The sequence below is a fragment of the Pygocentrus nattereri genome, chromosome 9 (assembly GCF_015220715.1).
Source record: "Pygocentrus nattereri isolate fPygNat1 chromosome 9, fPygNat1.pri, whole genome shotgun sequence".
Lineage (NCBI taxonomy): Eukaryota > Metazoa > Chordata > Actinopteri > Characiformes > Serrasalmidae > Pygocentrus > Pygocentrus nattereri.
The window spans coordinates 1,724,485-1,731,823 of NC_051219.1; the positions used below are offsets into that span (position 1 = coordinate 1,724,485).

Here is a 7,339-nt window from a genome sequence, read left to right on the forward strand (position 1 = left end):
CTGCTTTTAAAGGCCTTCTGCAGGCTTTAGGATGGTAATATCTTCAGCGTGGGGGTGCAGGCCTCGCCCCGGCTGTGAAGAACACTGCACCACCACAACCACAGTGATGTGGAGGAAACAACATGCACTCACATATACACACATATATCACTCGGTTTCCTGGGGCTGGCAGCCGTTCACAGAGTCGCACTTAGAATGAGCGGAGATACACGTCAGTGAGGATCTCAACAGCAGGTGGTAGAAAGGTGCCAGACAAACTCATAAAAGAAACGGAATCGCAATATTGATTAAAAATGTAAATGAAATATTCTTCCATAACGGTTGAGCCTGTGAGGTGCGCAGTCTACAAACCTCAAATCAGGTCTGAGCACTGACTTTTAGGGGCTTTGGTGTGAAATCAGGTTGGCAATGCACAAAGTGGATTGCACTGCAATTCCTAAAGACTGCAACACACACACACACACACACACACACAAACACACATTTGTCTTACTGTACTTATGAGGACGTCCGTAGGTTTCTGTTGATTTTTGTGTAACTGTAGCTGAATAATACTCAACCTAGGCAAAATTTCTGCTCTTAGTTTTTAAATAAAAAAGTAGTTGTGGCAAAAATGTAATGTAGTCCTATCATAGTGAGGACAGGTCCTCACAGGTATAGCAATACAAGAACACACATTTTACACACACACACACACACACACATTCCCATTACACACATACACTCTGAAATGTCCTCATGTTAGAACTGTACAGATGAACTACAGCACCTCTGAGGATTTACATGTGAGGTAACCACAAAGACTCATGGGAAACGTAGTCTGAAAGGTGGCCACTTTTAGGAACAATGCCGCAGCCTTCGGGCACATTTACTGTTTACTAGAAATTATTTTCATAAGCCTGCAAAGATATGCACAGTTACTACACACACACACACACACACACACACACACACACTCAGAGGTGGTCGGTCCACCAGTGTCCTGCACTAAGGTAGTTCTAGACACACGGACTCACAGAGAGCACTGCACAGACATAACTGCACTACGTAGGAGGAGGTCAGCGAGGTCAGCGAGTCCTGAATTCACAGCTGGGCTTCGGCTGTTTTACTTTCTGTTTTTGATGATGATGATGATGATGATGATGATTTCTGTGGAGTGGGAGGAGACTGTCCAGTGTCGGCTGGTCTGAGGTCAGGTTTGCACAGGTTTGTCCCCCATTAGAACTATTGCATACTGGAGAATATAGAGCTGCTCCTAGATCAGCCGACGCTGGACTGCAGGGGCCTGACCAGCACATTCCTATCCACAGTTAGAGAGGTGGGCTAATGTAGCATTAGGAGTCCAGCCCAAGGACTAGAGTAGAGCGTAGCACTGAGAATGAAGCCCCAGCCTAACGAGCAGATAACTCTACTGTACGAATAACCGTCCTTTAATTTTACTTTTAAATGCTGTTAATGCTCTTAAACAGTCGTATGCAAAAGTTTGTGCACCCCTGGCCAAATTCCATGTCACTGTGGATGTTCAAAGCGTAAGTAAGGGAGCGCGTCCTCTTCAGAGAACACACTTTAATACACAAGTACTGCTTATTTCCCGAGTTTATCAGCCTGGAGGGAATACGTAAGCGTGAAATATGACCTGTGTTGTACTGGGGTGTCTTATGTTTATCTCAGCAACTATTTGTGCGCTGAAATTAGCAGAGAATCGCTGTATTTAAGTGTGTTCTCTGTTACTTCCCATCACCTAGAAAGTCAACAAAGCATGTCACCTGACTGGTGGAGTTCAGAGCTTTAAGATGAGATACGATACTTTAGAGTGAAACTGGACTGTAACAGAATTACAGCGTTTACATTTGAGTCTGTTTGTTTTCTGATTTGTAAAATGACATCATTCCAGTTATCGATATTTTTAGCTTCTCAGAATCGCTATTGGTGATGATTGGTTTCATATCGGTCGGGCCCCCGACTCCTGCCACACTCCACGTAGAGTTCCTGAACCTCCTCAGGGTCTTTAGGGGGGGAGCTTTGGTGGGCACTGCCATCCCAGTGCCAACCTGGAGGACAAGGTGCCTCCAGCACACATGCCCCATAATGCACTGCAACTGAAAACAGGAAACACTTGAGTAGCATGATCACAGTGGTTGTGATGGTCTTCCTTGGTGTTGTGATTTTCCTACTGCAGCTATTTTACGATGGGCAGCCGGTGTTTGTGGTCGGGTTCTGTAGCGGTTCTGATTAGAGTAGACGAGCTTCAAACCAGCCGACGGCGAGCGTCACTGTGAATGCAATCCCTCCCAAAACCAGCCAATCAAAACTATGCGTTCAACAATCAGCTGTATTGATCAATCAGCCATCGCTTTCCAATTGAACTGTCCAATCATTTTTCTTAAATATGAGCTTCAGTCTGTCCGTCTTAGACAAACACGAGCGAGTTTGACCAATTCCTGTCCAGTAACAGCGCGTTACGGTCTGAGGTCTTTACTGTTATGGTCAGATTGGCTCTGTGTCCAAACCCAAGTTCTTGCTGAGCTTTTCAGTACCTTGACCAAACATTGTTTAATGGGGAATTCCACCAATCTGTTAATAATTCTGCTCAATTAAGTCATTTACAGAGCCGTTCTGACCGGTTTGGTGTTCTAGATAAACTGACCCAGTCAGAACTGTCCACAGTGGTGCTGATGGGAACCAGACGTCCCTCTAAAAGCTCCTCACAGAAAGTTCCTACATGAGCTGGTTCTGAATTCACTGCCTGATGACTGGGACGCTGGGTAAATAAATTATTAAATTATATATTAGTGATAAAGACTAAAAATGTTACAAACAGTTGTAAGAAGGGTAGCAGTGACCTAATCGTTCCCAAATACGGTCGCAGAGGAGTTGGAACATCTGGATGTCCTGCTGTTTCTGGACGTCTGTGATGAAGACTGGAAACTGCGTTCGCTGTTTTTAAATAAACACTGTGTTTGTTAATAATAATAATAATAATGTTACTGAAAGTAAAAGATTCTGATTAAGCTTTTCCACTTATACAGCTGTAAGACATGCACTGCAGCACTGCCTTTATGGTCGAATTGGAGCAAAAAGGACAAAAGTGATTAATTGTGATTAGCTACAGTGAAAAATGGTGATTATTTGTGATTAAGCACAGTTAAATGCAAAAAACAATGATTAATCACGATTAACAACAAAAAAGTAAGTAATCGTGATTAACTGCAGAAGAACAGAAAGTGATTAATTGTGATTAGCTACAGAAATAGAGCGATTAATCGTGATTAACTGCAGAAGAACAGAAAGTGATTAATTGTGATTAGCTACAGAAATAGAGCGATTAATCGTGATTAATTGCAGAAGAACAGAAAGTGATTAATTGTGATTAGCTACAGAAATAGAGCGATTAATCGTGATTAATTGCAGAAGAACAGAAAGTGATTAATTGTGATTAGCTACAGAAATAGAGCGATTAATCGTGATTAACTGCAGAAGAACAGAAAGTGATTAATTGTGATTAGCTACAGAAATAGAGCGATTAATCGTGATTAACTGCAGAAGAACAGAAAGTGATTAATTGTGATTAGCTACAGAAATAGAGCGATTAATCGTGATTAACTGCAGGGAAAAATGTGATTATTTGTAACTAACTAGAGAAAAAGAATGGCTAATTGATTAAGTGCAGCAAAAAGTTGTGATTAATCAGGATTAACTATAGTAACAAAAACGTGATTTATTATGATTTTTCAGTTGAATCATGTCTTCATAAAACACAGTCCCCAAAGAAAACTCATTATTCCAGATTTTCCACTGTTTTCCATCATCAACCTTCCATATAAGCTCAGAAGACTCGTGTAGGTTCTCTGGTGGTTCTGGATGGTAAATAAAGTGTCTATATCTGTGTTGTAGTCATGGCGACGCCTGGTTCCCATCACCACCACTGGAAAGACGTCTGGACCAGTTCACACCAAACCCTCTGGACCTCTGTTTACACCTGAAACACTGAGTTATGGAGAATTTTGGTGGAGTTCCCCTGTTTCGTGTGTGTTTATGTTGACTGGCATTCGCGGTGCTCGTGAGCGGAGTTAAAACGGGTTTTGATCAGTCCATCCTGCAGTCCAGCCTCGTCCAGACTGCCTGTAAATGAGCTTTGCGGCCGTGTTTGAGTTCCGTGTCGGGTTGTTAGCTTTTGTGTTGCTGTAGGTTTGTTAATGAGCTGAAGTAGCTGCACTGAGTCACTGGCTTCACCTTCTCATGTAGTCGTCATGCCGAGTTGGAAAAAAAGAGGAATTAGTCTGAAAAAAAATTCTCAGTTTAAAATAGTGAAAAAAAGTTCATTTGAATATGAAATGACTCCATTGACCTCATGCGGGTTTGTATCATGTGCTTTATCGTTATCGTTATCGACATCCAGCTTTGCTAAACATTATTCGACTGCATGAACCGAAATCCGAGCCATTCGGTATTGATTATCTATTTATCGGTAGCACTTTGCACTAAAATCGCTGCTCGTTTGTGTCCTGGACGCAGTCGAGCCCTAAAGCAATACTCCACATTAGGATCAGAATTAGAGACTAAACTCCAGCCAAACTAGACGTGTGTGGATCAGTAGACGTTAGTGGTCAGTAGTTTTTGTGGTGGGTCGTGTTGGAGAATCACTGTACTGTAATTTTGATAAAAGTTTGTAAAAGTTTGTATTCTGCCGTCAGCACAGTCCCGGCCTGGGGGTCCAGCCCGGAGGGGGATCGGGCTGTTTGGTCGTTCGTTATCTTATGACGTTTATAGTGATGTTTCCATGAAATAAACATTTCTCAGCCGTGGATAACAAGCCGGTCTTCTTTATGGGTTTGTTTGTTTATGTGTGCTTCTTTTCTTATACACTCAAAGAAAATGAATGAAGTTGTTCTACTTAAGAACTGACATAATGTCCCCATTAAAGACATGAAGACAAGACATGAAGACATCTAAGCGTTGGCCGTGGCTTCAGGAGATCACGAGTTCGATCCCTGGTGATGCCACAGCCGTCCGTAGCCGGGAGTCCAAGAGAGCACAACTGGCCTCGCTCTCTCTGGGTGGGTAGGATGCCCCCCGTTCCTCCCCCCATCACTCAACACGATGCTGGTCAGCGCAGGCGTCTGTTAGCTGATGTAACAGATACGGCGGTTGGCGCTGTCCTCCCGTGACGTTGCGTGAGCGGCAGTTCGAAGGAGGAAGCATCGTGTGATTGCCGGAGTCCGGAGTCCTAGCTAGCGGGTGGAATTGGAAACGACTAAATTGGGGAGAAAATTGGGTAAAAAAAAAAAAAAAGACATGAAGACTGAAGAAGTGTAGAGCTGACCCACTGATTAGGCTGCCACTCATATTCACAGTAAGTGATGTGTCTGGAACTTCCGGAAGAACTAGACTGATGTTTTCCTGAAATCGATGTCTCATGAAATTGGTCTTTGGAAATCAAAGCATGACTGTGTTTGTCATCATGCTGGTAGCTGATCTGAGGCTTTAGGACTTCTCTACAGCTCCTGATGTCCTGACCAATAAGAGACACGCTTAGCTATATCTACCTAGAAATTGTGGAGAAACGTCGTGATTGGACAATTTTTCAGTGGATGTTTCAAGAATTTAACCCTCCGTTAGGCCAGTGATCACCAGCCATCCTCCTGGAGATCCACTTTCCCTCTCAGTTTAGTTCCAACCTGCATCCAAAATGCTGCCTCCTTGTTACCCAGCGCTGGTGCAGCTGATCCAGCCTGAAGAAGCTAATCAGCTGGAGCAGGTCAGGCAGACTGTGGTTGAAACAAGACTCTGCAAGAAGATAGATCTCCAGGATCAGAGTTGGAGAACCACTGATTTAGGCCTTCTGTGAAGGTTCTCCTCCGTATTTCTCTATTTGAAGTCCAGCTCATGGTTCAAAAGGTCTTGTTTCACTGGGGTTTAAAGTTTGGAGAAGGAGGATCTCGAAACCTTACAGGAGATGGCAGAAACTTTCTTCACCTCTAATGTAAGTTAATTTAAAGAGATTTTATCACAAGCAATTTTAGGTCATTTTTACTGGGTCAGTCTTTGTGACTGATTTACTCAGAAAAATGAAAATCAGAAGAAATGAAGATGAGTTACAATCAGCGGTGGACGAAGTACCCGAATCACGTACCGGAGTTAAAGTAGATACCCAAGGTAAAATATTCCTCCAGTAAAAGTAGAAGTTCCTCCCTTTAGACCTCCACTGGAGTAAAAGTACTAAAGTATTTCCCTTCAAATGTACTTAAGTATAAAGTAAAAGTACTAAAAGAGTAATTCTGGCTCTGATGTCCTGTTATCATTTTTATAACCAGACTGGCTTCATGAACTCATTTCAGGTGAAAGTCCTCCAGCGTCTCTCTTGGTAAACCAGTCTTTTAATAGAAGGTCATTAATTAGTGACGCTGACGTCTATTAAAATGATCAGAAGCACAAAACACTGAAGGTAAACAGTTTCCATCAGGGAGAACCGAGTGGCTCTGAAATCACTTTTTACACACAAGCAAAGTTTCAGTTTCAGATTTATTTACAACTTAGTTCCAAGTTTAAGTTGAATAAAAACTGGCTTTAAACTCAGGATCCCAGATGAGCTCCTTTACTATATTGATCTGTAGGCGTCTGTTCATAAACATAAACCAGCCCAAACTCATTTACTATAAAATGAAATGGTGTTTGTAGAAATTCAGAAAAAAGCCGCGTCAGTCTCGACTGCATATGTGGACATATTTCTATATTGAGCTCTATTTACACAAAGTTAGGTTAGTTCATCATTTATGTTGAACAGACTCTCCCAAAGTTTTACGCTGCTGCGCTGACGTTGAACCGCGTGCTGCACTGGGTCGGTCTGACCAACAGGTCAAAACCAGCTCTAAACAAAGTGACCGCTGGGCCCTGATTGGTGCTCTGGCTTTGCGCTTCTTTCGTTTTGACATGTTACGTTTTTATACACACAGAAACCAAAAGGAGCGACAGATTTCTCAAAATGTAGGAGGGAAAAGTCGGATATTAGACTCTGAAATGTAGTGGAGTGAAAGGAAAAAGTCCAGAACGGAGAAACTTCAGTACAGATACACCAAAAATACTAAAGTACAGAAACTAATTACATTTACTCAGTTACTCAGATACTCAGTTACTCAGTTACTGTCCACCACTGGCTATGAATGAACTGGCATTCGGTCCGGCTGGTCCTTCATCACCAGACGGTCAGCGATGGCTTTCTCCTGTTTAATCCCTCGTGATGACGCCTCAGTGATAAGCGGTCACTGTCGGTGCCATTCTTACACAGTGCTGACCGTCACTGGCTACACACACGATCAAATAGACTACAGGACACAGAATA

The 7,339-nt window shown here is 42.7% G+C and overlaps 1 protein-coding gene across 2 annotated transcripts in view; it reads left to right on the forward strand.

Moving 5' to 3' along the window:
- zgc:158659 (uncharacterized protein LOC791141 homolog) overlaps window positions 1-465 on the forward strand; it is a 42,920-nt gene extending 42,455 nt beyond the window's left edge. For both annotated transcript variants that reach the window (XM_037541398.1, XM_037541397.1), the window contains exon 22: window positions 1-465. This exon is cut by the window's left edge and continues 1,134 nt beyond it. The gene's annotated coding sequence lies outside the window, so the exon portion shown is untranslated.
- Window positions 466-7,339: the final 6,874 nt, after the last annotated feature.